This window comes from Medicago sativa, chromosome 6, assembly GCF_051527215.1.
Source record: "Medicago sativa cultivar Bolivia chromosome 6, Bolivia_mono, whole genome shotgun sequence".
In the NCBI taxonomy this organism is placed as follows: domain Eukaryota; kingdom Viridiplantae; phylum Streptophyta; class Magnoliopsida; order Fabales; family Fabaceae; genus Medicago; species Medicago sativa.
Window position 1 is genome coordinate 80,097,502 of NC_140754.1, and position 26,016 is coordinate 80,123,517.

The 26,016-nt window shown below is 32.6% G+C and overlaps 1 pseudogene; it reads right to left on the reverse strand.

Moving 5' to 3' along the window:
- Positions 1-21,904: 21,904 nt before the first annotated feature.
- Positions 21,905-22,469, reverse strand: LOC146917233 (uncharacterized; annotated as a pseudogene).
- Between the last annotated feature and the right edge of the window lie 3,547 nt (positions 22,470-26,016).

Sequence of the window (26,016 nt, forward strand, 5' to 3'; positions counted from 1 at the left end):
TAAAATTAAATTTGTGTGAGATATATGCATACAAAAGAAATTCGAAGAAATGTTCTTAAATCACCATAACTTATAACTTGACAAATAAAAGAGAGACGTCACATAATGTTATGTGTTTTGCTAACGCAGTGTTTGTTTGTGATTTTATTATACTGTTTTATTATGCAGGGTTCTATGCAGAAAGTGCGGTGGGATCAAATTCACATCTAACTTGGTGCTTGTCAGCAACGTCGCAATCAGTCATCTCCAATATTCGACATCAGTCATCCATACGTGATGTTACGTTGAACTTAAGCTACTTATGATATGACATTCTTGAAACCTAAGGGCAAATGACAATGCTTCTTTAAACTTTTTTTGAATCCGAAAACAACTGAAACATTTCAAAATCAAGCAAAACAGAAAACCAATATTCTGTCACACTCCTATACAATTTAAACATAAAAGACAAGTGGTGGAAGTGAGAGTTGGCGATGCTGTAAAATTCAGACTGAACAAAGTAATCAAGAAGATGATGTATTCAAAGATCATACTGAAGAGCACAAAGCATATACCGCAAACTGAACAAAAACACACAGTTAATAAAGATTTGATATCAACTTACTAAATGTGCAGCTTACTATAAAAGAAAATTTTCATGGACATTGTATTTCACGATAAGAATTTAGTTAAGATTGAATCCAAATTCATTCAAAAGAAATTGCAGCTTCTATAAGTTCATCCTCAACTTTGCCCCCTTAAAAGGAAATTTCTGTGAGAGATATATGCATACAAAAGAAATTCGAAGGGAATGTTCTTAAAAGAGGAAACTATGCCAATGGGAGAATTATATATACATGGGTATTGACTGAAGTTTATATGATTGTAATCATGATAGCTTATAACTTGACAAAGAAAAAAGAGACGTGACATAATGTTATTTGTTTCGCTAATTCAGTGTTTGTTTGTTTGTGATTTTATTAGTGTTTTATTATGCAGGGTGCCGTGCAGGAAGCGTTGTTTGCGATCAGCAACGTTGCAGTGCAGGGGATATTGCGAGGACCTATGTGAAGGGATCAACAACCGGGTGGATGCCAATGAGAAGAAACTGTCTTGGTGAGTCAGTCTCTGTCTTTCAAAGTTACTAGTAGTGACTGTCGCAGTTCCAAAATTATAGCCACAGTTTTTAGTTGGTTAAACAACTTCAGACCCTAAAAAATGTGGAAGTCATATTTTGTTAAAAAATTCTAATTATTTTTGGGAGAGATTCTTATAATATTATAAATTTTTCTGCAAAATTTTATTCAAAAATATGAATTTTACATATGAGTTTAATTTAAAGGAGGGAACAAAACTAAAGATGGAAAACTTTTGGAGGACTAAAAGTTGAAGAAATTTTTGAGAGGGATTACAACGAAAAGTTGACATATTTATAAAGACCAAAACCATATTTAACCTTTTATTTTATCTATTATCTCAATATTTGCATGTAAGCTGCATTTTTCATTGGGTTTCTTACTTCTGTTATTTACATCGTAATGTGGCACATAAGTATTTTCTTTGATGTGTTAAAAATGTAGCAGCACATTTTCTTAAAAATAAAAGACTACTTGAGTTCTCATGATGCTGCTGGTTGAATAGAAGACTTGAAACACCCCTACTAGAAATCACCTAGGATATCTAGCATGTGTGTTAAACTTGGCGTCAGATACATTAAAATTACAATAAATAAATATTCTCTGAACAAATCATAGAATTTCTCGCCTGTTACCTCAGAAATAATTCCACTGACGTGAACTTTATATGGTCAAGCTGCTGCTTCTTCTTCATCACGAACCATCCTATTGTATAATAACTTGTATATCTGAAATAAATAAAGGGATTGGGGTGAGACAAGATGTCTCAGTGAGTTCCACCTATCCTAGGTTGTAGGCAACCTCGGGGAACCTAGGATCGCCATCTATTTCTAAACTCAACCCATTTTGGGTTTATACAATTTCATTATGCATAACTGAGCGATCAGAGAATAACTAGAACCGCTGTCTGAAATACTGCCTTGATTTAATAATAATAATATAGTCGTACTCATAACTTTAATCATAAACATAATCACCATAATCATGTTGATAACCATAAACATATATCCAATATATCGTATTCTGGTATAGCTTATACTTTGACATATTTATTTGAGTATGTCTCTGATTCTTTTCTGATAACAACTAGTTTCGGCTAACTAAGCCGGAGTTCCATAACTAAAATTCTTCATTTTCAATGATTGGCAAAATGACCATAAGATATTGTTTCGTAGCTAATTCATTCTAAACATAATTTTCATGTTAATACACTTCTCTAAAGTACAAAGCTACTGAAATTTGACACATTCTCGTATACTTTATCGTCGCATCCCATGATGTTAATTTACTATTAATAAAGTATATAAATTATTTTCTCATTTATACAACTCAATATAGACTATCTCATCAATATAAATTATTTTCTCATTTGTACCACTCAATATAAACTATCTCATCATTTATCTCTTTTCATTATTTACCACATTATCTCTTCGTTGTGGCGAACGGGAATATACCACATTATCTCTTCGTTGTGGCGAACGGAAATATACCACATTATCTCTTCGTTGTGGCGAACGGAAATATACCACATTATCTCTTCGTTGTGGCGAACGGAATATACCACATTATCTCTTCGTTGTGGCGAACAATTTACTATGAACAATTTGGTTCATAGGCTCCATTATCTCTTCGTTGCAGCAAACGGAGATTTCATAAAATATCTATGAGCTTGTTACTCATAGGCTGCATTATCTCTTCGTTGCAGCAAACAGATTTTTTTTTCACAATTTTATTGTTATTGTTTTTTTTTCTTTCTTTCTTTTCTTTGAGCATGTTACTCATTTCAATTTTTCTACTCATTTCAATTTTTCTTTCCAAGCATTACTATAATTATATACATCAATTGTGTTGATTGAATTTCCCTCCAACATTTATACTAGCATAAACATACTTATTAACATAAATGAAATTTTAGAATAAACAAATAAGGATACCTAATTCAGAAATAAGCATTCTACTATATAATATTTATTCTGTTTCAAATGTACCATTAATATGGCATGATAGTCATGCTTGCACAATCGACAAGTAATCATAAAAATGGTCTGCTTATTCATGTTATCTCAATAATCTAACATAATCATAATTGATCCCCAAAGGTGGGTTCTAAGCTAAAGGAACTCACCTTGGCATTAGTCCCGAAATTTCAAGCAGCTTATCCACAATTTGCAACTTTTGCTAGCTCCAAAACTCCATAATCCATTTTCTAAAATAGCTTATGTCTTGGCTTATAGGTCTTGCTCTTTCCGAAACAACTCAAATCATTTGTGACATACTCTTACTTCATTAACCGGCATATACAAAAAATTTCATTCCAGTCCCTGCACCCGAAGTTCGTCGTTTGGCTATTTAAGCGCTTCCAAAACAGCTTAATTACCATTTAAGCACCTTTACCATGATTAGAACAGCTTATTCTTTTTCCATTGCTCATATACCAATTCAACATATCCCTCCTAAAATTTTCATCACAAGATAATAGCTGACAAAACTTAAATTCCAACTTAAGCTATTATCCAAACGGCTTAACTAGAAACTTATGACTTTTAGCATTTCAATTTCAATTCAAACTTTCACACAATATTCCAACATGAATAATCAGCCCTATTAATCACTTACACATCAGTTTGAATCCACAACTTAATCATTTAAGGCATTTTGATCAAAACAGCTTAACTGACAGCTTATTCCCTTTAAACCATTCAATTTCTGTTCAAATTTTCCAGAATCAAACTAAACATGTATACACATCTCCTAAACCACTTACATCGAAATGTTAACTTGTTTCACTCAATAATCAATTATAGCAACTATTGGAACAACTCACGGCAACTTAATCACAACTTAAGCTATGAATCACTTATACTTACAGTCAGCCCTGTTATACCCTAATTTTGGACCTAAAAATACTTGTTTCTTCTTTTTCTTGCATTTCAAGTCATTTGATATGTCTCTGATCAATTACATCTTTCTCTGCATTTTATTTCAATGTCATCTGCAAAATTCATATGCAAGGGTATTTTAGTCATTTCCTATGTCAATTTTCTCTCAGTCTTTCAAAATTTTGTTTGAGTCCTTTCAAATAGCCTGAATAAGCCCTTGCTTCAATTCTATGTCAGAATCCATTCCAAAAGTTGCATTTGAAGTCATTTTAGGTCAGTTTAGCCCCTAGGGGCATTTTAGTCTTTTCAAGTGTCAAAACTCTGTTCAAATCTTAAAAATTGTCTCTGAGTCTTTTAATTTTGCTTGTATAAGTCTTTGCTTCAATTTCTTATAAAAATCCATTTTAAAATTTGTATCTGAGTCATTTTCAGTCGTTTTAGCCCCAGGGGCATTTTGGTCATTTCACACGAAATTTCGGCAGAGAGGTACTTTAAAGTACCTCATTTAGGCCATTGGTTCGTTTTAGTCCGTTTGGTCAAATTTTAGACGTTTCACTTTACGTTTAGTCAAATTACCTTTTTTATTCCAATTTTATTTTAGTTTTTTTCCTAAGTCCTAAAGTTCCTAAATTTGCACTTTGGTCCTTCATGTTATTTTCTCTTATTTTAAGACTTTTTTTTATTATTTTAGGTCAAATTTCGTTTAAGTCCTTTTGGTCAAAATTGCACTTTAGTCCCAAAGTTCCAAATATTGCAAAATAGTTTTTTTTTGTGTCCAGGTCATTTCTTTTAAGTTTTATTTTTTGCAGGTCAGTCCTTTTATTTCTCAAAATTGCAAACAGGTCCCCAAGTCCAAAAAACAGTCCAAGGCCGAATTATTTCAAGTCCAGGTCCAGGTGTCACAAGGCTATTGGTCCAGAACATTACACTTGGCCTATAAATTGAGGCCACATCACCAATTACACAGAACTTTTTCCCAATTACTCAGTGACACATCACCATCAGAAAACTCTAACAGAATTTCTCTCTCCAATCACCACCGTAACAGAATTCAATCACCACCATAACAAACTAAAACCACCGCAAGCAAAGTCAATCACCGCCACAAAAATTCTCAAACTCATCAATTCACAACAAAAATCCACAAATTCATCACAGAAAGTTCAAATTCAACAATTGCATAACCAAAACAGTTCAAAATTGAGGTGATTTTGTTTCGCAATTCTCAGAGATTCGAAGGAATCATCATCATCGAATTGAAGACTGCAATTCCAGCACAATTTCAAGGAAATTGTACGATCACAGTTCGAAGAAGAGAGAAGAAAGGGGAAATTGAAGCAAGATCACAATTCGAAGAAGAAGAAAGCCAAAACACCGATTTATTTTCGGTCTTGAAGTTCACCAGAAGAAGCCGAAGCTTGCTCAAGGATCTTACGTTCGAACCTCCAAACAAATCCAGGTATATTCATGAAAAACCTTCTCGTTTTTGATTCGAAATCATCATCGAAGGTTTGAAATCAAGAATAAACGGTGAATTGAAGAAAGATTTTGAAAAAGATTCGAAGAAGTTCGAACGAAACCCTAGAAACATGAATCGTCCAAAATTCACCGTTTATTTCATCAATTGAGGTTCAAATCCATGATTAACGAAGAAAGTAGTTCGAATTAGGGTTTTGATTCAAAATTTTTTGAAAAGAGAGTTGAAACCCTAAAAAAAACATGAGGATCCAAAATCAAACCTGTAGAAACATGTAGATCGAAACGTTTGGAACGCTCGTCTTCAAAGAACTTGTAGATCGAAACGTTTCGAACTCTTGTTCTCCAAAAAAGTCAAAATCGAACGGTTCGAACAACTTTCTTCAGAAAAATAGCAAGATCGAAGTGTTTCGCGTCCATTCTATGTTTGATCTGAGTGTTAATTCATAGTTCATAGTCCAAAATCATGTTTGATGTGTGAATGCCATGAACGGCGCTGCTAGGGTTAGGGTGAGAAGAAGAGAGAACGAGAGAAATCTGAGAGAAGAGAGAGAAACGAATGGGAGAATGAGGTGAACCGGTCTTCAAGACCTTTTATAAGCAGACTGAACCGGTTTGGTTCAGTCTTAGACCACTGGCTTTGCGTCTTGGCCGTTAGATCTAGGGGTTGATCCAGTTGGATCAATCCAACGGCCTTCTGTGACTCCTGAAGGATCCAGGATCCATTCCTCCCTTGGGCTTGGGTTTGGGCTTAGATTCCTGCGTGTTTCCTTGTTTTTTTTTGCTATTCTTGTCACTGTTTCTTGCTATTTGCACACCTTCATGCTCAAAAATTTGTTAAAAATTCCAAGTATTTTTTTTTCATGTGTTTTTGACTAGCTTCTTGATCTTCTTGTGATGATATTATGTGTTGAATTTGGATAAAAAAAATATATGTAGTATTCTTCCAATAGTTTATTACATTTGTTAAAACTTGTGAAAATTTTACATGTTCTTGTGATCAAAACTCTTTAAAAAAATTCCAAAGAAATTCATGAGTGTTTTTTTTGACAATTAGGTGACCTTTTAGTGTTAATTTTACATAAAAAATTGGTGAGCATGGTGTGGTTAATTTTCCTAATGTTTTGTGACATTTTGTGCTAAAAATAAATGAAAATTCATTTGATTTTAATTCCAATTGCTTGATGAATGTTGGTGACCTATACCTTTTGATTCCATAGGGTTTAGCTACTGTTTGTGTTTGATATTAGTGCATGAGTATGAATTTTGGTTAGTTACTTAGCTTGCAAGTTAGTTGAATAGTTAAACAATGCAAGTATGTTCAAAGTTTGTTTTAAAATGCCAAGAAAATCATGTAGCCTTAATTTCCATTCCAAGACTTTATTATAAACCTTTTAAATTGTAATTGGAATGTGAGAATTATAGGTCACTTGGTTCTTGCATTTTATGAATAAATTTTAGCTATATTTGCACTCTTTTGCCTTTACTTTCTATCCTTTATGTCCTAGTACTTCTCTTGCTTTATTTCCTTTGATATTGCTCTATGCTACTAACCTTTCCATTCCATGTTTCATATTCGTCATAAGCATTCCCACTTCATCTTCTTCTTCATCTAATTCCTTGCATTTTAAGTTTCAATTTCATGCCAAGTTTAAAATGTAAATACTTAGAGGTTTTGTAATATTTTACCTTCATGCAATTTTAATTTCTTGGCAAAGAGGCCATAGAATGTATCTAGGGTATGATGTAAAGGACAATGGACTCTAATGATGTACACCGACACAAGCACCGACACATGCACACACATCACTATATAGGTAGAATATGCATGTTTAGATGTATGTTTAGGATTGTATGTTTAGATGAATGCCTAGGACTTATACTTAGAAAAAACCAATTTTCCAAACAAATGTGAACAACTTCACTCAAACCTTTTCCAAATAAACCTTGGGATCCAATATCCCATTGTATTTTCTTTTCCATTTTCTTAATCAAATTTCAATGGAAATAATCAAACTTTGACTTCTTTTGCAAATCATTAATCCAACCTCACAATTTCCTAATCTCATGCCCTTGAGGCCTCTTTCTATTCTTCAAAATCCCATTTTCAAACTTAAAATCAACCAACAAAAACAAAAACATTTTTGAGAGAGAACTACGGTGGATTTGATCCCTTAAACGGGTACGTAGGCAAGGAATCAAAATTCCTTCAATTCAACTAAAATAAAAATCCAAAAACATTCTTCTCCCTCCAATTCTTCATTTAGTAACTTTTAGGTGTAAATAACATTTTCAAATAGCATTTAAAAATAAAGCGCGCGCGTAGAAATTAAAGACGGTTCTTATAGGTTACTATAGTCGTTATGGGTGCCTAACACCTTCCCGTAGCGAAAACAACTCCCGGACCTCGATTCTCAAGGGTTTTGCTTACTTTTTCCCTTCCCAAGAAAAAATAAGATATCACCGGTTTAAAAGGTTCAAACGTAATCAATGTTTGACACCCGAAAACCAAGATAAAACAAGCCCTTGCTTCAATCTTCTTGCCAAGCCAAACCCTAGCTTCAATATCCTTGTTTCTTGCTCAAGCTTGCCTCTAATGCTCCAAACACAACACAAAGCTTCAATTTTCTCTACATGATTACCATCTTAGTTCTAACTTCTTCAACCCATGTTAGAATCACTTGAATGAATTTCTTCAAAGAAGAAAAATAGGAGCAGCAAGTTGCTTAAAGGCCCCATGTCTTCCAAAGCTCAAGAAAATAGCAAAGCTTGCAAAAATTTCATGAAGAAATGATGAATTTTGGTGGATTGGTGAGAAAGAAAGGAAGGGGCGACGGAAGTAGATAGAAAGGGGGAAGAAAATCAGATTTTTTTGAGTGAGAGAAGTGTGTAGAAAAGTGTAGAGAATTTTGAATATTTTGTCTTATATACTCCATTTGTTGAAAATGACAATTTTGCCCTTTTCTACATTCTTCGTTAAACTAAATATCCGATGAAATGTCGTGAAAGTTTTAAGCGGCATGTCTCAACCCTCGTAGTCTGTTAGAATAATATGATTTAGTCCTGAAAAGTCTTATGCACAATTACCATTTTGCCCTTCTCTTAAAAATACCAAAGGATAAAATAACTGGTTCTGATAACCGACGGAAATTTCACGTGCGGGATATTACATTCTACCCCCCTTAAAGAAATTTCGTCCTCGAAATTTAGGAATTTACTTGCTAATAAGCAAAAATAATTTCTCCGTACTTTCATCTTTAGATTCCAACATACGTCCGTTAGGAACTGATTCTTTCTGACCGACTAATTTATCGGTTTCCCTTGTTTCATTTTTTTTAAAGTCTTTTGACTACGTAACCATAGTTGCAACATGACTTAAATTTGTTCAGTCCCATACCGTAGATCACGGATGATTTCCCAACTTATATGACCACATTCTTTTCTTCACCTCCAAACATCATATTAAACTCTCTCCGAACATTCATAACTAAAAGCGTGTTCAAATATCATTAATCTTATTCTGAGTATTATTTTTTTTTTCCACTCATATACTTGTCACTATACTGGATATCTCCCTGATGTCCGTGAGAAATCTTAACTGCACAGTTACCAACCACCATTGGCGTCGAATACTTCCTTAAGAAAATTCACTATAAATTTGACATCATGCCTTTCCTTCTTCGTACGCTTCATTCCTCCAAGGCCCTATTCAACTCTCAGACATTTTATTCTATTTGTCATATACTAGTCTGAGTTGATCAGGCTCAGCCAGACATGACATTTGGAATAAATATCTGGAACCCAATGGTCCCACTGCATTTTATTGAATTCTAATGACCCAAGGCACGATCTGAATCGACCTGCTCTGATACCAAATTGAAACACCCCTACTAGAAATCACCTAGGATATCTAGCATGTGTGTTAAACTTGGCGTCAGATACATTAAAATTACAATAAATAAATATTCTATGAACAAATCATAGAATTTCTCGCCTGTTACCTCAGAAATAATTCCACTGACGTGAACTTTATATGGTCAAGCTGCTTCTTCTTCTTCATCACGAACCATCCTATCGTATAATAACTTGTATATCTGAAATAAATAAAGGGATTGGGGTGAGACAAGATGTCTCAGTGAGTTCCACCTATCCTAGGTTGTAGGCAACCTCGGGGAACCTAGGATCGCCATCTATTTCTAAACTCAACCCATTTTGGGTTTATACAATTTCATTATGCATAACTGAGCGATCAGAGAATAACTAGAATCGCTGTCTGAAATACTGCCTTGATTTAATAATAATAATAATATAGTCGTACTCATAACTTTAATCATAAACATAATCACCATAATCATGTTGATAACCATAAACATATATCCAATATATCGTATTCTGGTATAGCTTATACTTTGACATATTTATTTGAGTATGTCTCTGATTCTTTTCTGATAACAACTAGTTTCGGCTAACTAAGCCGGAGTTCCATAACTAAAATTCTTCATTTTCAATGATTGGCAAAATGACCATAAGATATTGTTTCGTAGCTAATTCATTCTAAACATAATTTTCATGTTAATACACTTCTCTAAAGTACAAAGCTACTGAAATTTGACACATTCTCGTATACTTTATCGTCGCATCCCATGATGTTAATTTACTATTAATAAAGTATATAAATTATTTTCTCATTTATACAACTCAATATAGACTATCTCATCAATATAAATTATTTTCTCATTTGTACCACTCAATATAAACTATCTCATCATTTATCTCTTTTCATTATTTACCACATAATCTCTTCGTTGTGGCGAACGGGAATATACCACATTATCTCTTCGTTGTGGCGAACGGAAATATACCACATTATCTCTTCGTTGTGGCGAACGGGAATATACCACATTATCTCTTCGTTGTGGCGAACGGAAAATATACCACATTATCTCTTTGTTGTGGCGAACGGTTTACTATGAACAATTTGGTTCATAGGCTGCATTATCTCTTCGTTGCAGCAAACGGAGATTTCAGAAAATATCTATGAGCTTGTTACTCATAGGCTGCATTATCTCTTCGTTGCAGCAAACAAATTTTTTTTCACAATTTTATTGTTATTGTTTTTTTTTTCTTTCTTTCTTTTCTTTGAGCATGTTACTCATTTCAATTTTTCTACTCATTTCAATTTTTTTCTTTCCAAGCATTACTATAATTATATACATCAATTGCGTTGATTGAATTTCCCTCCAACATTTATACTAGCATAAACATACTTATTAACATAAATGAAATTTTAGAATAAACAAATAAGGATACCTAATTCAGAAATAAGCATTCTACTATATAATATTTATTCTGTTTCAAATGTACCATTAATATGGCATGATAGTCATGCTTGCACAATCGGCAAGTAATCATAAAAATGGTCTGCTTATTCATGTTATCTCAATAATCTAACATAATCACAATTGATCCCCAAAGGTGGGTTCTAAGCTAAAGGAACTCACCTTGGCATTAGTCCCGAAATTTCAAGCAGCTTATCCACAATTTGCAACTTTTTCTAGCTCCAAAACTCCATAATCCATTTTCCAAAATAGCTTATGTCTTGGCTTATAGGTCTTGCTCTTTCCGAAACAACTCAAATCATTTGTGACATACTCTTACTTCATTAACCGGCATATACAAAAAATTTCATTCCAGTCCCTGCACCCGAAGTTCGTCGTTTGGCTATTTAAGCACTTCCAAAACAGCTTAATTACCATTTAAGCACCTTTACCATGATTAGAACAGCTTATTCTTTTTCCATTGCTCATATACCAATTCAACATATCCCTCCTAAAATTTTCATCACAAGATAATAGCTGACACAACTTAAATTCCAACTTAAGCTATTATCCAAACGGCTTAACTCGAAACTTATGACTTTTAGCATTTCAATTTCAATTCAAACTTTCACACAATATTCCAACATGAATAATCAGCCCTATTAATCACTTACACATCAGTTTGAATCCACAACTTAATCATTTAAGGCATTTTGATCAAAACAGCTTAACTGACAGCTTATTCCCTTTAAACCATTCAATTTCTGTTCAAATTTTCCAGAATCAAAATAAACATGTATACACATCTCCTAAACCACTTACATCGAAATTTTAACTTGTTTCACTCAATAATCAATTATAGCAACTATTGGAACAACTCACGGCAACTTAATCACAACTTAAGCTATGAATCACTTATACTTACAGTCAGCCCTTGCTTCAATCTTCTTGCCAAGCCAAACCCTAGCTTCAATATCCTTGTTTCTTGCTCAAGCTTGCCTCTAATGCTCCAAACACAACACAAAGCTTCAATTTTCTCTACAACCCATGTTAGAATCACTTGAATGAATTTCTTCAAAGAAGAAAAATAGGAGCAGCAAGTTGCTTAAAGGCCCCATGTCTTCCAAAGCTCAAGAAAATAGCAAAGCTTGCAAAAATTTCATGAAGAAATGATGAATTTTGGTGGATTGGTGAGAAAGAAAGGAAGGGGCGACGGAAGTAGATAGAAAGGGGGAAGAAAATCAGATTTTTTTGAGTGAGAGTAGTGTGTAGAAAAGTGTAGAGAATTTTGAATATTTTGTCTTATATACTCCATTTGTTGAAAATGACAATTTTGCCCTTTTCTACATTCTTCGTTAAACTAAATATCCGATGAAATGTCGTGAAAGTTTTAAGCGGCATGTCTCAACCCTCGTAGTCTGTTAGAATAATATGATTTAGTCCTGAAAAGTCTTATGCACAATTACCATTTTGCCCTTCTCTTAAAAATACCAAAGGATAAAATAACTGGTACTGATAACCGACGGAAATTTTACGTGCGGGATATTACAAGACTGCAGCTGGTTGATGCGACTGGGGCATTTGACTTGGAATTTCAATGGCATATTTCTCTTTGCATCCACATTACCATTCCAATTTGAACTTTTAAAATAGTCCCACGTCGACCCAAAAAAGTAGTAAGGTATAGTTATAATGCAAGCTCGTTTAGTTAATTTTTTTTTGTTTTTTGTCATGTAGCTTAGTGGCTAGAATTCACCTTATAAGTATTCACCTTATAAGTGAGGTGTCCGGGGTTCGAACACCGGTCCCTGCATATAATAATGCATAATCCTACCAACTGAGCTATGCTCACGGGACAAAATCATTTTGTTAATTAAATACTATAATATTTGTATATTGTAATCATATAAATATTCTTCAGCTTTTTATGTTATTGAATAAATTCTTTCAAAAAAAGTTATTGAATAAAACAAAAAAAGTTATTGAATAAATTCTTTCAAAAAAAGTTATTGAATAAAACAAAAATGGTCATGAGTTATTGAATAATTTTTTACAGTCATTTTTAAAATATTATAATAATATTTTGATAATTGGAATGTGTCATTTAAGCGCACACACATAAAAGGGAAAAGTATGAAAGAGAAAGGAAATAAAAAATATCTCTTTTTGAAATAATTAAATGATAGATATTTTAATGAGTGTGTGTCTAAGTGATTTTGATTTGTGTCCGTATAAGTATTTCTCCTTTAAAAAAATAATGAGGATAGACACAGATAAAGGTGTTTAATCTACGAGTAATGATATTTTTACAACTAGTTTGTGATAATTTTGTGACAACCTTATCCTTCTCTCTTTTTATTTTTCATAAATAATAGATAGAGAAAGAGAAGGAGATATAGAGTAAAAATACACTAAAAGTATGAGAGAGTTGTCTAAAAATTGGTCCAAAATAGTTATCCGAAAACAATACAAATATCACTTCTCTTAATATACGGAATTGAATGATTCAATTAAGTCCCTTTAGATTCAGTTTTTTTTTATTCTATTTTTTAGCTATACTTGTAGTTTTATTTCCTTTATTGCAACATTCTTTTTTATTTTCCAATATTATTTAATTACATGAATCTTCCTTCTGTCTCAACCGTCAGTTGGTCTTGATTGCCTGGTAAGGAAACTCGCCTCATCTCACCTTTCCTCAATTTATCATCACCTTCGGCTACTGATTTTCAGAGGCGGAGCTGCCTATGGGCCAAGGTGGGCCACGGCCCACCCCAACCCTAAAAAAAATCATTTTTAATAGGTATATACAAATATTAGAATATGAAAATATATTATATATATAATCTGTTGCACCCAACTTAACATGTTTGCAAGCGTGTTCCAGCGGTTTAGGTGAGAATTTTGTATCTTATTGCTCACAGTTCGACTATATTTCTTATCCTTTTTTTTAAAAGATTTACTACAACTCCTGGCTTCAATTCATTCATTTTAATTTCTTATCCTTTTTTTTAAAAGATTTACTACAAAAAAAAATGTGTTGGTGGGGTTCGAGAACTGGTGCACAAGCACCTGAAACAACAAATTCTTTACCATTTGGACGACAACTTCCTATCTAGAGTAGAATTTGATTTTGATTATTATATATACAATGCTATATCGATTTATGTTAAAATAAAGTAAAAATTATATGATATTTATGTTAAAATATTCTTAAAACATCGATTTAAATTATGTTCTATTCGACTCCTGGCTTCAAATCATTCATTTTAATTTCTTATCCTTTTTTTTAAAAGATTTACTACAACTCCTGGCTTCAATTCATTCATTTTAATTTCTTATCCTTTTTTTTAAAAGATTTACTACAAAAAAAAATGTGTTGGTGGGGTTCGAGAACTGGTGCACAAGCACCCGAAACAACAAATTCTTTACCATTTGGACGACAACTTCCTATCTAGAGTAGAATTTGATTTTGATTATTATATATACAATGCTATATCGATTTATGTTAAAATAAAGTAAAAATTATATGATATTTATGTTAAAATATTCTTAAAACATCGATTTAAATTATGTTCTATTCGACTCCTGGCTTCAAATCATTCATTTTAATTTCTTATCCTTTTTTTTAAAAGATTTACTACAACTCCTGGCTTCAATTCATTCATTTTAATTTCTTATCCTTTTTTTTAAAAGATTTACTACAAAAAAAAATGTGTTGGTGGGGTTCGAGAACTGGTGCACAAGCACCTGAAACAACAAATTCTTTACCATTTGGACGACAACTTCCTATCTAGAGTAGAATTTGATTTTGATTATTATATATACAATGCTATATCGATTTATGTTAAAATAAAGTAAAAATTATATGATATTTATGTTAAAATATTCTTAAAACATCGATTTAAATTATGTTCTATTCGACTCCTGGCTTCAAATCATTCATTTTAATTTCTTATCCTTTTTTTTAAAAGATTTACTACAACTCCTGGCTTCAATTCATTCATTTTAATTTCTTATCCTTTTTTTTAAAAGATTTACTACAAAAAAAAATGTGTTGGTGGGGTTCGAGAACTGGTGCACAAGCACCCGAAACAACAAATTCTTTACCATTTGGACGACAACTTCCTATCTAGAGTAGAATTTGATTTTGATTATTATATATACAATGCTATATCGATTTATGTTAAAATAAAGTAAAAATTATATGATATTTATGTTAAAATATTCTTAAAACATCGATTTAAATTATGTTCTATTCGACTCCTGGCTTCAAATCATTCATTTTAATTTCTTATCCTTTTTTTTAAAAGATTTACTACAACTCCTGGCTTCAATTCATTCATTTTAATTTCTTATCCTTTTTTTTAAAAGATTTACTACAAAAAAAAATGTGTTGGTGGGGTTCGAGAACTGGTGCACAAGCACCTGAAACAACAAATTCTTTACCATTTGGACGACAACTTCCTATCTAGAGTAGAATTTGATTTTGATTATTATATATACAATGCTATATCGATTTATGTTAAAATAAAGTAAAAATTATATGATATTTATGTTAAAATATTCTTAAAACATCGATTTAAATTATGTTCTATAGAAAAAAAAATTAAGAGTCCCTCGAATTAATTAATAAAAAAATATAAATTTACACCTTCCGTAAAAATAATATAAATTTTTAGAAAATCGGCCCACCCTCAGAATTATTTCCAGCTCTGCCACTGCAGATTTTGCCTCTTGTTTCAAAATTTTATGTTGAATTTCTATCGGAAGTTTACTTGTGTTTCCCCCTCCACCGCATTGCTTATCACCATGCAAAGAGTATGACCTGTTATGATTCTCAGTCTCATCATCCGGACAGTCCTTGAATTTCCGTTTCCTTGTTATGTAAACTATTTAATCATCAAGATCGAGTTATTATATGAAATTAGAACATACTTACTTGCCGGATTCGCCGAGATTTGAGACAAAGTCTTCCTTTGCCTTTCACATGCTCCAAACTTTGGGTTTTCGATGGGGCAAACCACTAATGAGCAAAATTGTCTGAGTGATGGCAAAGGGGGCCTAGCCTCTCTATTTATAATCGTGCAACCCTAGGTACCACCCATCATGTGCCTAGTGTTTGGGCCTACACTATGTTTATACACAAATCAGATTAAGTGCCAAAAAACCCATTATCTATCTCTATTGATCACTTTTATTAGGGCCTAAACATAATCAAATGGATCACAACATCAGTCCGTTTTTATTAAAACCAAAACAAACAATTGAATGCAGCCCACAAAATATTAGAAGAAATTCTAACATTCTCCCACTTAGGCAAAATCAATTGTGTATTTTAAAAAAAATAAAAAAATAAAAAAATTTTGAAAACGACTCTCGGACTGATAACATACTTCCTAACGTGGCCACTACATGATCCCATGATGCAACACTTAATTAAGACTCCATCCAACTAAGAACAGAATGATATCGAATCATGGCGGTAGTTATATCCTTAATTGATACAACACCTTCCATGGTTACAAATATCACCAATTTCGTCTACTAGTCATCTGTGTAGAGTGTAGCAAGAAATGATATGTCAACGTGATCATCGACCATACTATCATTTTCATTGTCGGTCCTCAGTTTCTCTCAATGCCTTAAATCCAGAGAAATGATGTGATTTCTCTCAAATGCCTTAAAGCCAAAGAAATTATGTGATTTCCCTCAAATGCCTTAAAGCTAGAGAAATTATGTGGTCCACGGAAAACCACATTGCCTCAGCTCCAAAATAGTGTTGATCACCGGCATAGTGATCCCATTAACACTAAGCTCTAAATTTCATGTGTATATAATGTCTCAGCTCCAAAATAGTGTTGATCACCGACATAGTTATACTATGAACACTGAGCTCAAATTTGCATACATAATACATCAACTCCAGAATAATGTTGACAACTGGCATAGAGATCATGTCAACATTGAGCTCAAATTTTTTATTTTTTTTACATGTAATACCTCAGCTCCAAAATAGTGTCGATCACCGGCATAGTGATCCCTTCGACACTGAGCTTTAATTTTTCACATTTGATATTTGATATATACAAGAATTCATCTCATCATCAACAATTAAATTGAATGGAAATTCACATCAATATATCAAAGAAAGTAGGTGAAAGAAAAATCCATCATTGCAAAATTGATAATATAAAATTCAAACTCCCACTAACCAAATGCATCAAATGAATTCATAGTATTCATGTTATTCAAAGTGACTCTTGAAAACAAAAAATCTAAGTCATTTGGTTAAAAGAACAATTAATGTCAAAGTTTTTTTTTTGACGAAAAAAACTATATTCATTCATTCAAATTGATGGAGTACATCGATACAATACAAATTCAAATTCTCTAAAAACAAAAAGGATGAATTTGTGAACAAACTCACAACATCCATGTTAATAGCATAAAACAGCAAAGTATATATGCCTACAAATATGACTAATATGACTATATTCAAGTCTCCGGATCTGCAACGTTGACGACGCCAAAATCATTGTCATTGATCGGATATGCACTTGTTCAAAGCTAATCTTTCAACCTAAATCAAATAAACACCACACTAGGACGGGAAATCAAAAACACACCGCACAAAGATGAGAAATAAAAACAAACAGAGTCGTTCAGAGGCGACGAAATCACAAAAACAAACGAAATAAAACAGAAAATATGTGAAATCACTTATCCAATTAGAATAGAAGGAAAAACAACTCGGATGGATGATTTTTGGGTCAAAATTGACCCTAAATCACCCCTCTGACAAGAAGAAGAAGAAGAAAGGGGTGACAGCTAAGGTTAGAGAAGGAGAATTAACGTCAAAGTTAGGGAGCCAATGAATGTAATAAATAAATTATTACCATAAATTATAGGAGTATGGAGCAACTAATTTTAATTTTTAAGGGTTTAGAAAAGCTAATTGTAATTTTGGTTTTAATAAATTTGCTTCTAATGCAATCCGCACAAGTACCTAAATCATCAAACTTTAAGAAAGGTAGAATATTTATTTTGATTAATTTCTCAACCCTTTCCTCAATAAATATGATCCAAGTGCTTATGCCATAAAGTAAAGGATGTCTTCATCAACATTAGACCTTATAGCAACAAAAGGTTTGACAATGAAAGACGAAGCAAGGCTATGTGAAGTCAAAGACCACTTATATAAACCATCGACAAAAGATCCAGGGAGTCATGAACCATCTACTATGATTCACCATAATTTATATAGATGAACAAATGATGAAGCAAGGTTATGTGAGTTTAATCTCAAACTTAGTTTTCTACCTCCAAGAGTAAAGTTAAAACAAAGTTGCTCCAACAAAGAAACACAAACAAGATTCATCCTAAATGAAGGTACGTGATAAATATTTTTCAAAACAAGTTCAAAACTAGCTAGAATGTTAAATTATGGTGACATCTCCCACTGACTTCACTGTTACTCCTACATCATATTAATCTAAATTTAAGTTGACATCTCCCACTGACTCCACAATTATCTTAGATTACAACATTGTCATATTTTCATGTCCAATAACTTTTCATTAGACACATGGAGACCAATATGGTCAGGTACTTTAACTTGTGAGTCATCTCCCACTTACCAAAAGGTTATTACAGCTCATGCATGTTCTCCCAGAGGCAACTCCAAATCTTACTTCCATTTCTTAGAGTTTGACTTGTTTAACATTTCGATGGAAGTAGAACAATTATTCGCAGAGAAACTCATTGTTTATACAAAACATGAATTCATTAAAATATGTCATAAGACAAGATTTAGCTCAAAATAAACAAGCTATTATAACGAGTTTAATATAATTGTACAACCACTTTTGGGCAGAATGCACAAACTAAGGTCAAAACCTCAAATGAGTTAATCAATGAGGATACATTAAACTTGGGAAATTGTCACCTTTAGGCAGACAAATTATTCTGTTCAACATATTCTCCAATAACTCCATCTCATGTAAGTTAGGTAATGATCATGAATAATCAAAACATAACAAAACAATTATTCATGGAGAAATTCACTTTGTGAGACAAAACATGAATGCATTAAAATATATCATTAGACAAGATATAACTCAAAATAAACAAGCTATCACAATGAGGCCAATACAATAATAGTACAATCACCTTTGGGCAGAATGTATAAACTAAGGTTAAAACCCTTGTCAAAACCTTAGATAAGTTAATCAATCAGCATATAACTCAAAATAAACAAGCTATCACAATGAGGCCAATACAATAATAGTACAATCACCTTTGGATAGAGTGTACAAACTAAGGTTAAAATCCCTGTCAAAACCTCAGATAAGTTAATCAATCAGCATGTATTGAATTCAGAAATTTGTCACCTTTGGGCAGACAAATTCCTTAGTTCAAAACATTCTCCAATAACTTTATCCCAATTAAATTTTTATTTGTAAAATGCAATAACCACCTTTGAGTAGAAAACTACATCTTACTATTAAAAACATTCCTCAAGCTACACAAGGAAACTTCATCAATCAATCAATATAGGGGGTCCCACTTTGATGGTAAAGGCCTATACCAATGCATAAAATTCTTTTGCATAGGAATTAATAACTCTTGTCGAAATACGACAGAAAAAATATGCATCATTTAAATACATCTAATCTGGTCAATATCGTTTTAATTTGCATTTATCATACATTTTTTCATACAATGCGGTAGAATAGTACATTAAAAGCACATAAAAGAAATATTAAAATGTAATTATGTCCTATATTTTGGAAAAGTAACTATTACCGCTAAACACATAATCTCATTAACAAGTAATAATTTAAATCAATTACCACCGTAGCGGAAATATATGAGATTTGAATTTCACCACTTGAGGATAAAAGACAAAAGAGCCACAAAAAATATTTAATAAAAGACTATAATTGACATGTAAGATTCTCCCACTTGATAGAGAATGATAGTTGGATTATCAATCCAAGATTTTTAAAATATTTAAACAAATATTCAACTATATTCTCTATCACACAATGGTCATGTCAATTAAAATTACACCAATAGGATATGCCCATCCTTTATATAATAAGGGAACATGTGTAATCAAATTCAATAAAAGAATTTAAATTAATTAAATCATGGCTAACCTCGAAAAGTGTAATCAATTCTCCTTGTAGAGTAAGTAAGCTTCGATGACTTAAAGAAAGTTCCGCACAATTTGGCATATTGTCATCTCAATTGGTTCATAATTCAACAACCACCAATAAAGAAAAAGAAAGACTCTAATAGTAAATCAATAAAATACAAAGATAATAGTTTTTGATTGCCTTTAGAAATGCTCAAAATTATCTTTTATGATATTCCCCAATTGGGCATGCAAATAACAACAAGGCAACATACAGTTTATTCAATAATTATAAATTCATATACTTAACATTTGGTACTATGATTGACAAAATTGAGTTTAAAGTAATTTCACAATTACAGCACTTTAATAGAATAATTCACTTCTAAAAAAAAAAGATTGTCACATATAATGTTTTAGACTCACATCTTTAAGAATATATGTTTTTCATTTCTAATCAACAACAATTAGTTACATATTTCAGAAAATAAAATTTATTCCCATAAATAAAAATGTGAAAACAATGTTTGGAAATTATTTCCAATCAAATTACTCAATTTTCAAAACAAATCAATCCATCAAAATCACATCAAATCCTTTTGAATATGCAAAGTTTTGATCCATAAAACAATTAATCATGGCGTTTCCTTTCGGATTTGAGATAAAATAAATTTATGTTCGATGGAATATTCATATAGTAATCATGTCAATGTTTATACACATTAGATGCACATGCACAATGAATAACAACATGTGAAATTTGTTTCAAAAACCGCAAATGTAAAAATCAATTTGCAGTGACGAACACAACATCAAAAGGAGTAGCACAAAAACACATGATTTCAATTTGAACATGACTACTCAAAATTATCTCTGGATCCACATATGCAATTGTAATTCAATTATGATAAATATATTCTTAAAGGAACTTCAATCTATAAATAAACCAAATCTCAAATCCTCTCAAATAATAAAGTAGAAACGATGGTCGTATATAAAGGAAACTATCCATAAACTTAATAGAAGGAGTCACACAAAATTGGATCAATTTACCAATTTCACAAGTATTCATAAATGTATGACACATATAAAAATAATAATTGCCCAAACAATTATTAAACTCAAACCATCTTTCATATAGATTTAGGAAGTTTAACAATCAAAACTCTTGTTCAAGTAACTTCATTTTGATTGAAAATTGTTTGCTAGATAATCAAAGACCGAACACATACAACCAGAGGAAATATTTAATTTCTCTATCAGCCACATGATTTTGAAAATTGAAACAATTTAAATGGATCAAATTGAACATTAATAAACAAATCTTTTAATTCAAAACTTCAAATTGTATGCTCAAAATAAGAACAAATTCTTTGAAACAAAATTGAACTTTTTAAATAAATATTCAAATTCACCATGAAGTTCCAACCATATATATAAATATATTAGCCTAAATGATACCCAGGTGAAAAGATTATCAAACTCCATGACATGGCTGAAGTAGATAAAATAGCCACAACGAAAGAAGGGGGGGGGGGGGGGGGGGGGGTTGAATTGTGATCCTTTAAAAATTACCCTGTAACTTAAAAATTAATTCTCAAGTTGAAACTTGGAATGGTTAAGTTAATAGCAGACTTCAGAACGTTCTGATGTCTGAGTGCAAAAATAGTTTAACAAAGTAAATGTGTTTGTGTGTGTTTGTGTTTGCAGTAAGTAAAGAGTATAGGGAAGAGAGAATCAACACACAGAAATTTATAGTGGTTTCCCCAATGTGGTTTAGTCCACTCCTCACGATCTTGTGCGAGTTTCCACTATGATGCTTGAGATAACCTCTCAAATCCTGCACCTTAAAATTTGTGCTCACCTGAACACTTACAACTCCGTATTCTCTAAGCCTCAGCGGGCTTGCACCTTGTTGCTAAGTTAACCACTTAGACTTTTACAATCTCAGTTCAAACTAACACTTTAGTACCCTTAAAGTGGATGAGACTTGACCATATGTCTCCACATACTTGGAAGACATCTCAGTATTTTTCTGATTCTCTCATGAGTGGAGTATGCCTTTCCAACAGATCTCATCTCATTTACTATTGTAGTAAATCTAGCATACATCTCATCAATGGTTTCATTTTCACTCATTTCAAAGACTTCAAACTTTCTAACTCCAATGTCAATTCTAGTTTCTTTGACATGAGATGTACCTTCATGATGTATTCTCAAGGTATCCCATACTTCTTTAGCATTCTTGCATTCATCAACTCTTTCACTTTCTTCCATGGTTAGTGCACATGATAGAAAGAGTCTAGCTTTTGAGTTTAACAATACCCGATCTTTTTCATCTGTTGACCATGCACTCTTTTCTTTGACAGTTCCTTCTTTGGTTTTTGGAACAAAGTCTCCATATGACTGCCCACATATCATTGTCTTGAGATCTGAGAAAGAGCTCCATCTTTCCTTTCCAGAAGTAGTAGTTTGAGCCATCAAAAAATGGTGGTCTGTTTGATGATCCTCCTTCAGCTATGTACTTGACTTTAGACATACTTCCTGAATCTTTTCTCTAACATTTGTTTAAGTGTTCAAACCCTTAGAGCCGGGCTCTGATGCCAATTGAAGTAGATAAAATAGTCACAAGGAAGGAGGAGGGTTTGAATTGTGACCCTTTAAAAATTATTCTGTAACTTAAAAATTAATTCTCAAGTTGAAACTTGGAATGGTTAAGTTAATAGCAGACTTCAGAACGTTCTGATGTCTGAGTGCAAAAACAGTTTAACAAAGTAAATGTGTTTGTGTGTGTTTGTGTTTGCAGTAAGTAAAGAGTATAGGGAAGAGAGAATCAACACACAGACATTTATAGTGGTTTCCCCAATGTGGTTTAGTCCACTCCTCACAATCTTGTGCGAGTTTCCACTATGATGCTTGAGATAACCTCTCAAATCCTGCACCTTAAAACCTGTGCTCACCTGAACACTTACAACTCTGTATTCTCTAAGCCTCAGCGGGCTTGCACCTTGTTGCTAAGTTAACCACTTAGACTTTTACAATCTCAGTTCAAACTAACACTTTGTTATACCCTAATTTTGGACCTAAAAATACTAGCTCAATTCTTCTTTTCTTGCATTTTAAGTCATTTGAAATTGTCTCTGATCAATTGCATCTTTCTCTGCATCTTATTTCAATGTTGTTTGCAAAATTCATGAAAAAGGGTATTTTGGTCATTTCCTGTATCCAAACTCATTTTAGTCCTTTAAAATTGGTTGAGTCTTTTCAATTGGTTTGTATAAGTCCTTGTTTGATTCCATGGCAACATCCATTTCAAAAATTGCATTTGAAGTCATTTTGAGTCAGTTTAGCCCCTAGGGGCATTTTAGTCATTTCATATGTTAACACCCTGTTTAATTTCTAAAATTTGTCTCTGAGTCTTTTAAGTTGCTTGTATACAGCTCTTGCTTCAATTCCCTGTTAAAAATCCATTTTAAGATTGCATCTGAGTCATTTTGAGTCGTTTTGGTCCCCAGGGGCATTTTGGTCATTTCACATGAAATTTCGACAGAGAGAGGTTACTTTAAAGTACCTCATTTAAGTAGTTGGTTCGTTTTAGTCCATTTTGTGTTTTTTATTGGTTTCACTTTACGTTTATTTCAAATTACTTTTTTTTTTTATTATTCAATTTTATTAATTTTTGCACTTTAGTCCTTTCTTCTATTTCATTTTTTATTTTCTATTTTCTTTCTTTTTAAAATCTTTTTCAATTTGCATTTTAGTCCTCCAAGTCAAACTTTTATTTTTTTTTTATTTTTTTTTTTAGTCTTTTTTAGGTCAATTGCAGATTGATCCCAAATTCTTAAAAATTGCAGATTAGTCCAAAAGTTTGTTACAAGTCCAAATCCACGTGGCAGCAAGGTATTGGTCCAACTATCACATGTGTCAGCCTATAAAAGGCCAAGTCATCACACAGTACCATTCAACACACGCCAACTCACACAAACAGATTCCACCTTCCATTTCCCAGAAAAATGGATCAAAGCCACAAACTCATATGAACTTCAAGAACATTCATCAAGAACTTAAACCCTAACTGTCTCAAACTCCCAATTCCAGATCAGAATTTCACAAATTCACACTAATTTTCTACCAATTCCATAAGATACAAGCTCAATTCACGTTCCATTTCAACAGAATCCAACAAATTTCAACGAATTCGAAACAAGTTCTCAGAGATTCTTCGCGAGAATCTTCATCATCGAACTGCTTCTTGCAATTCAAGCGCAAGCGCGATCACAAGAAGAGTTTTGAGGAAGAGAAGAAGAAAGATCGAAAAGATTCGAATCAGAGAAGAAGAAGAGGAGTTCACCGGTTCGTTTTCAGTTCGCAACAACAAATCACCTACCAGAAACATCAGAGAGGATTCACGAAGAACCTCCAGGTAAACTCAACAAATCTTCTCGTCTTTTCGTTCTGAATCATCATCGAAGACTTGAGAACGTAAATAAACGGTGAATCGAAGCAAGAACCTTGAAAACATTCGAAAAACTTTGAAACCGAAACCCTAAAAATGAAATTCGTGAAGATTCACCGTTTATTTGCGAAATCTGAGTTCAAATCCATAATCAGTGAAGAAGATAGAGTAGATTAGGGTTTCGTTTCAAGAGATTCGTAAAAGGTTTGAAAAACCTAAAACCGAATAGTTCAACTGCAGATCTGCTCCGATCTATTCATCATCTTTGAAAACTAATTATGGATTTGAAAAGAGGAGAGAAATAGCTGTTTAAAAATGTAAAGTTTGTTTAGATCGGAGCATTTTGAAGCTCGTCGGAATCTGCACTTCTCGCCGGAGAAGATGAAGTTTTCGGCGAAGCTCTGCAACTAGAGAGAGAAGGAGAGCGTTCTAGAGAGAGAGTGAGAAGAGAGAAGTGAGTGTTGGACCGGTCCTTGGTGTTTTTAAAGGGACGTAAACCAGACCGGTTCACCTGAACCAGTCTGGTTCACTCCTGGACCTGTGTCTGTGCCGTTTGATCTAGGGTTTAGGATCCTGGATCAATCCAACGTCCCTGATACGTTTGGATAGTCCAGGATCCACTTTCCCTTTGGGCCTGGGTTTTCCTTTTCGTTTTTTTTGTTTTTTTTGCTATATGCACTTGTTTGCCTGCTATATACACCCCTGCATGCTTATTTTTGTCCTATAAATTTCCATAATTTTTTTCATATGTTTTTGATATTTTTCTTAACCTCTTTGTGATATTTTTATGTGTTAGATCTTGATAAAAAATGTGTGGTATTTTCTTGATTAATTGTTTGCTATTTTTGTTAAATTTGTGAAGTTTTAGATGTTCTTGAGCTTTAAAAATCCCTTAAAGATTCTAAAAAATTTCATGCCTATTTCTTGTTATTTTTGTGATGTTTCTATGCACTTTGTTCACTGAAAATTTTGTTAAAAACATATTAACACATTTTCTTGCATTATTTCTTGGTTTTATGTGGAAAAAACCTCTAAAAATTTGCTCAATTCCATTCTATGTTCTTGATGACTATTTGATGTATATGTTATATGATTCTATGAATCTTTAGCTACTGTTTGTACATAATTGGGATGCTTGTGTGTGAGTCTTGATTAGTTGCTTGGTTTACAAGATATGTTTGTAAATAAACAATGCATATATGTCTAAAATTCACTTTAAAAATGTCAAGTTCATCATGTTGCCTTAATTCTCATTTTAAGACCTGATTCTAAGCCTTTGAAAAATGTATTAGAATGTGGGAATTTTAGGCAATAGGATTCTTGCATTTTGTGAGTAAATTTTAGTTATATTTTTGCACTTTTTGGCTTTGTTTTGTGAAGTTTTCTATGTTTTTGCCTTAATATTTTACTTGCTTTATTTTCTTTGATATTACCCTATGCTACTAACATTTTCTTGTTTCATGTTTCATACATCATGAGCACATTCTCCATCACACTTTCTCATCCCATCTCTTTACATTTCTTTTGCTTTTAATTTATTCGTATGGGACTAAGTTCCCACAAGGAAGTAGTGTGTATGTAGGTGAAGGATGTAATATGGACTATGGACTCTAATGATGTACACCGACAC